General features: G+C 37.7%; 2 long non-coding RNA genes across 2 annotated transcripts; both read right to left on the bottom strand.

Annotated features, from left to right (window-relative positions):
• Nucleotides 1–759: 759 nt before the first annotated feature.
• LOC123516935 lies at nucleotides 760–5006 on the bottom strand. Its single transcript, XR_006678342.1, has 4 exons — nucleotides 4954–5006; nucleotides 4693–4795; nucleotides 3655–4064; nucleotides 760–1061 (listed from the first exon to the last, which is right to left on the bottom strand). It is a non-coding gene; the product is annotated as an uncharacterized LOC123516935 (long non-coding RNA).
• A 168-nt stretch (nucleotides 5007–5174) lies between these two features.
• On the bottom strand, nucleotides 5175–6875 carry LOC123517050. Its single transcript, XR_006678374.1, has 3 exons — nucleotides 6681–6875; nucleotides 6395–6533; nucleotides 5175–5236 (listed from the first exon to the last, which is right to left on the bottom strand). It is a non-coding gene; the product is annotated as an uncharacterized LOC123517050 (long non-coding RNA).
• Between the last annotated feature and the right edge of the window lie 346 nt (nucleotides 6876–7221).

Raw genomic sequence — 7221 nt, forward strand, 5'->3', positions numbered from 1 at the left:
ATTTCCATTCTCTCCATTACACCCAACAATGAATTCTTGAAAGGTTAAAAACATTACCATATGAAAATCAATTCATGTTCTCCCACTCATCATTTAGTTTCACTCTCTCTACCTGTGCTTCTCTCATTCCAGTCCCTTCAATCATTTCAAACCTAAGCCTCTTTTATTCTATTAATTAATTTTTACTTTGAAATTTTCATCTGTTGATGTTCTTTACTTTTCTTAGTACAGCACAACAATCAAATCCTTAAATCATACTTCTTCAGATTTTAGCATCCATTAAGTCTGCTTTCAAACTTAAATTTATACACAACTTTCATCACACTTTTCTCTTTCATCTTTTAAGTCACTCGTAATCAAGCATCCACCTCTAATTAACCTTTAACCTTCCACACTCCTGCATTTAGCTTGTATTAAAATTTAATGCAGTAGGACCAGTGATAGGGAATTAAAACCTAACATAGTGTGTCCAGAGTAAATATGGGAGACCAAACATTGTCAAAAATGCATGGAAAAAAAATAATAAAAATATCAAATTTCAAGCAACACCTTTGCCAACAGTTCATCTCCTTACAAACAGCACATACCATTATGGAGTTAGAGAAGGAATAGTCCAGTGTTTAGGAAAGGATAAACACTGCTTTTCCATTCTGGTTTTCTCAATGCATGAGGTTTGCCTTTACCTAACTCCATTTTTTTTTTTATACTTCTGACAGATGTAGTAATTTGACATTTTAAAAGTCATCACATGCCTTCTTGAACTTTTGAACTTCTTAATTTTGGATCTGTTCATCAAGTAGATTTATACTTTCAAAATTTTTACATACCTATGCCAATGTAACAAAATAATATCAATGAGTACCTGTGGGAGCATCAATCTGATGAATTGTGAAGAGCCTGGGTCCAGCAGCACCTGTGGATCCTTGCAGTGCCTTGAAGCCTTGGAGAGGAACATGTGAAGAACCTGTCACAAACTGCAGCAACCTTGCTCTCATTTCTTTTGTATATGAGTCAACTATCTGCCAAAATCACCCAACAACTGATGTCTCTGGAGTGCAGTGCTGTCAAGATTAAAAAGAAATGTAATTCACTGTACAACCTTGGTTTTCATTTGTATAGATCTGAAGAAGAAAGACAGGTAAAGATCAAGTGTGTGTGTATTTACCTAGTTGTATCTTACAAGGCTCATAGTGACCTGTCTCCATATCTACATTTATCTAACTATTCCTTAAATTTGTGCACACTTTCTGCTGTCACAATCTCATCACCTCATCCATTACAGATGTCCACCATCCTACCTGAAAAAAAAACTGAACTTCTTATATTACTTAGTTTACTAAGTAAACTAAGTAACGTTCCTCAGACATTGAATTTTCATGATCTTGGAAAGTCCTCTTGTTCATCTATCCTTATCCTCTGTCAGTGTTACCAGGTCTTGTCTATCTATCTTTTCCATACAGTTTACTAACTTATACATCATTATTAGGTCCCCTCTTTCCTGTCTATCCTTCAAGGTTAGTAATTCTATTTCCTTCAGTCTTTCTTCATAGATCCCTTATTTCTGGGATCATCTTGTGTAGCAGTCCTTCAGATTCTTTTTTAGCTTCTTCATGTCTTTCTGCCTGTGTGGTGACCATACCACAGCTGCATATTCTAGTTTAGGTCTTACTTATCTTTTTCATCATACTCTTACTCATGTAATTGAACACCACCCTGATGTTAGTTAGTGTCTTGCATGCTGAAGCAAATAGCCCATTTATTTGTCTTTCTGGAGTCTGGGTGTCTTGTATAATCACTCTCAGGTCTTTCTCTTCACTCCTTTCCATTATAATTTCTCCTCCCATTTTATATTCCCATGTAGGTCTTCTATACTTTTATCCATTTCCATTTCTTGGCATTTACTGGTATCAAATTCAAGTTTCCACTTTTGGCACCAGTTCCAAATCTTGTTAATATCTTTCTGCAATTCCATACAGTCACGGATGTTCCTTATTACTCTCAAAAGCTTCGTATCATGTGCAAACAAAGTTATGTAGCTACTCAAGCCCTCTTGTTTATTGTTGACATATACTTGGAACATAATTGGTGCCAGCACCAAGCCCTGTAGTACTCCACTGGAAACTGTGTTCCAGCTTGATGGGGTGTCTCTTATCATTGTTCTCATTTCCCTATCTGTTAAGTAGTCTGTCATCCACTTTCCTTGTATTCCACCAATGTGTTCTATTTTCCATAGGAGTCTTTTATGTGGTACTCTGTTAAGAGCCTTTTAAATATCTAGATACACTATGTCAACCCATCCATCTCTCCCTTGTACTTCGTCTATTACTTTTGTATAAAAGCTTAGTAAATTTGTTATGCATGATCTTCCTTTCCTGAAACTTTTGTATAAAAGCTTAGTAAATTTGTTATGCATGATCTTCCTTTCCTGAAACCAAATTGGGAGTTATTTACTATTTCCTTTCCCTCCAGATATTCTAACCATTTTTCTTTGATAACAATTTCACAGATCTTTCCCACAACACTAGTTAATAACACTAGTCTGTGATTTAAGGGCTCATTCTTTTTTTCTCCTTTGTATATTGGGACAATATTTGCTTTTTCCTCTCCTTTGAAACCATCAAATTACCTTTAAAAAAACATATGATTGAAACAAGAGTCTTTTAAAAATACATGTTATGTAACCACAATTTTTCTAAGTTCAGAGAGATAAAATTTATCCAGAGCAGGGTTTTTGTGATTAATAAGGCAGAAATCATGTTAATTTGTCAATGGAACCATGAAACTATCCTTAAAAAAAGGTTGTGGTCATACCATTGAAAGAAAAACTCATCTTATAGAATTGTGATGGAATGAAAGGAACAGTAATAGGAGGAAACCTGAAGTATTTACAACAAAAGGGAGAGCAGCAACTCAATTTCTTCGGAAGACAGGCTGCTTGACAGACCATTCAAAATTCCTTTCAGGAAATTGGAAAGTATAAAGGAAATGCAGGAATATAAGAGGAAAGATGTGAAGATATGAATCATAAAAATGAAAAATATACTTCTTATTCATTAAATAACTAAAAATATGACATTCTGCCTTGTACTTGATTTATCTCTATTTCTTTAATTCATCCTCCTTATAGCTAATTGATCATCTACAAATACAAGTTTTTTTTTTCTTTTAATTCATTACCACATGAAGAACAGTAGTCCTTTCACTCACAAATTCCACCTGGAGCCTCAACTACTTTGGCAACAATAAACCTTGTTGCATGGATAGGCCAGTACCTACACTAATCAGGAGACATGCTGATGGAGACAAACTGACCAGTGGTGAGGTCACAAACAAAGGAAACAAAGCAAAAGAAATGGACTACAGGTATAAATTAGCACCCGTCCACACTCCACTACCGTGTCACAGGTTTGATATGTAACATTTGAACTTCTGAGCTGCAGGTACTTAATGGGAATGTGAAAGCAAAACTGTCATCCCTTGAACTCACCACCAGCGTCAAGAAACAGCTTACTAAAGCAAGGTAGTGACTGGTTCATCACAAAAACACGACTCTTAATGATCAGAAGTAATCATAGGAAAGTCTTAACCTCTGATGTGTTATACCCATTAAAAGAGAATGGGAACAGAAACACAAACACCAACTACTGAACTAACCTTATGCCTTAAGGATAAAAAAGATGAGGTAGTATAACAACATCAAGTCGAGCTTCACTACTCTGCTTCACTGGTGACAGCTGAGTCTTGCTGAGCGGCATCTTGGCACAGTGTTGGCTTCCTCTAGCTTCACTCTGATCCTGGATGCTAGAATGGGTGTGGCTGCCTCTTCTTTCTTGACGTTCACTCCCTTTGCTCTCTTTGTGGCTTTCCTTATCTGGCCATTCAGTGATTTCTTAGCTGGTGTTTTCTTTGTCTCTGCAGCACTGTCTGTTTTGGCTCTAGAAGGTCTTTTCTTTGTCTTAGTATTGTTTTCTTCATGTCCAAAGTCAGGGTTCTGTTCCACTGCTTCCTTCTCATTCTCTTCCTTCTTGTGCATCTTCTTTGTGCTCACTATCTCATTTCTTGAACTTGCATTTAAGGAGAATAGTGAAAGGAAAAGTAAGTGAGGATCATTTTATATTCATATACCTCATTTCTTTTACTACCACTCCAAACATAAACTAAATTTTATTCCTTTTATTCTATAGCTAAAATAAAAAAGGTTATCATTGCGTGAAACATATGATATTTCTAATTCAAACATTATCTATCTTGTCAAAAGAAAAAAAGAAGTATCTCGAACCCAATGCCACTCAGAAATCATTATGTATGGATACGAGAAGCCATGCAAGTATTAACCAGTACTCTCTATCATTCATCCCTTTCTCTAGTATACTCTGGAACTCTACCTGCTTCTGTATTTCAATCTTCCTATGATCTGAACTCATCTAAGAGGGAAGTTTCAAGACATTTATCCTATTCTTTTGGCTAACTCTCAGACTGGCTTGGGGACTATTATCTAAGTGGGCTGTTTTGTTTAATAGTTTTTGTTGCCCTTGGCCAGATTGCCCTTCTCTTGTTATAATAATTAATAACTAACTAACTAAATAAATAAATAAATAAATAAATAAATAAATAAATAAATAGTGATGGATACAAGACCACCACCCACACAGCTTCCCTGGGCTGTGGTGGTGGTGGTGGTGGTACACTCACCCTCTGGCTTGAGGCGGCCCAGCTCCCCACTGATCCACATGTTACAGCCATGGTGGTCCACTATGTTCTTCATCCCATCCTGGTAGTAGCACTGCAGCCATTCCTGGGGACGGATCATCAATGTTGCTATGAATAGTGTGTGTGTGTGTGTGTGTGTGTGTGTGTGTGTGTGTGTGTGTGTGTGTGTGTGTGTGTGTGTGTGTGTGTGTGTGTGTGTGTGTGTGTGTGTGTGTGTGTGTGTGCGTGTGTGAGTGTACTTACCTAGTTGTATTGTACAGGGTTTGAGTAGAGCTCAGAGTGTCCTGTCTCCATTTATCCAAATTTTCCTTAAAGTTATGCACATTATGTGCTGTAACAACTTCATTATTCAATGCATTCCACTTCTCCACCGTTCTGTGTGGAAAACTGTATTTTCCAATATCCTTCCCACACTGCCTCATCCTGATCTTCTTTACAAGTCCTCTTGTCCTTCTATCTTCTGTCACCAGTACCAGATCTTCCTTATCTATCTTTTCAATGCCATATTTTTTTCCTCATTATACATCTGGAAAAAGTATCTTGAAAAAATTTCAGGTTATGCCCATGCAAGAAAAAGCATTTATCCAAAACAATACTGAGAGACATTAACCTCTTCACAACTTTATCTTTAACAACTTTCAACCTTATTGACAATAATTTCAGCTGGGTGTGAAAAACAGTCTATTCTACAAGATTGAAATGACACACTGATGCTTTCCTTTAAGTGGAGATATTTTTTTAACACCTCCTATTGATTTCAAGACAAAAACAATCTTTGCTCATTATATATCAGGTAACACCTTCGGCTCCGTCTTAATATATCAGTCCCTCCCAATCTCCTTGTTTCCTGGCTCCTGTTCACAGCTCTTTCCCTCAGCTGACATGATGTGGGAATGAAAATGTGATAACAAAAACTAACCTAACCCTAACTTCAAACCCAACCTAACTTACCTAACGTAATCTAACTACACTATTGATCAGAAGGATTCCAAGGAAGATGTGAGTGTCGCCTCAACTAAGTTACATTTGCTAGGTTAGGTTAGTTTTGGTTATCATATCTTCATTCCCACATCATGTCAGCTGAGTGAACGAGCTGCGAAGGGGAAACCAGGAAATGAGGAAAGCAGGAGGGGCCACTATATTAGGACAGTGCCACAGCTTCCTGGTCTAAGTTCAGGTTATGCTCATGCACATAAAAGTATTTATCCAAAACAATGCTGAGGGAGATTAACCCCTTTACAACTTTTAAGAGCTTTCAACTTTACTGACAGTGACACATTATGAGAACTTGTGTACCAAATAGTTATACAAGGGAAAATTAACACACAACTGTATGTACACATTAACTTATTCTAATAGCATTTGAACGTCAGAGAACAATGGCAGAGCAGTGAAAGGAGTAACTAATCTGAAAATACCACAAACAAGTCACCTTAAACCACCAAATAATCCCTTCAATACTGGGACACATTTTTACCTTGAAATTTGTGTACAATTAGACCATTTTATTTATCTTAGGAACGATCTATGGAGGTCAAAAAACAAATGGCCACACTCTTCACTATTTTACTCCCCCCCCCTGCCCAACATAAGTTTCTAATGCTGTATAAAATCAACAAATAGTAAGCAGAATGAATGTGGATAAGCGTCATGGCACTAAAGGGATTAAAACACTGTAACTCACTACAATTGTGCGTGTTTGGGCAGCTCACTGACATGCGTGTACTTGAAGCTGTCTGACATGTTGAAACGGATGAGAATATTGAGACGCGCCGCCCTTCACCACCACCTTCAGCTCTTTCCCTCTGGAGTTGGCAGGCACCCTGTACAAGAAAAGAAGGAAGTAGTGTACAAAATGCGGAAAAAGGAAGTCAGCAGAGGAACTTATACGAAGAAGCAGAGTAAGAAGATAGTAACATAAGGGAAGAGCTAATATGAAGGCAAAGCTTCCGTACTTAACCAAGCCTGACCTGTACACTTCCTTGTTCCATTCCACGTCAGGGTTCTTGGTGGACACTGCTGACTTGACCACCTGGCTCCCGAATAGCGTCTTCTGTCTGACTGCGGTGATGAATTTAGCTGTCAAGTGAAGCTCTGGTCCCTCATGCATTTTTACTGTGGTGGTTATGGCGGTGGTGGGCAGTGTGTTCTGTCAGACCCGCCACGAGTTCTCAGTCCCACGAGGGTATTACATAAATTGCGTAATATCAAACTCCTTCAAAATTTGCGTATTGATGTGTTTTTGGCGTGGATATATCAGTGTAAGTCAAGTTTGGTGATAAATGGAGGGTGTGGTGGTGTTTCGGGTAGTATTTTAACATACTACGTAAGTCTTTGCATTGCTGTCTTCTGATAGCTACTTTGTGAAATCGAAACAAGTGGCTCAAATTTCAATATTTTTCTTGTTATATATACACAAAATGAAGCTTATGTGCACTGTGAACATGAAAATATTTTAGGCACGTGGTACAAGAATCAACAACAGAGAGAGAGAGAGAGAGAGAGAGAGAC

This window comes from Portunus trituberculatus, chromosome 41 (assembly GCF_017591435.1).
Source record: "Portunus trituberculatus isolate SZX2019 chromosome 41, ASM1759143v1, whole genome shotgun sequence".
In the NCBI taxonomy this organism is placed as follows: Eukaryota; Metazoa; Arthropoda; class Malacostraca; order Decapoda; family Portunidae; genus Portunus; species Portunus trituberculatus.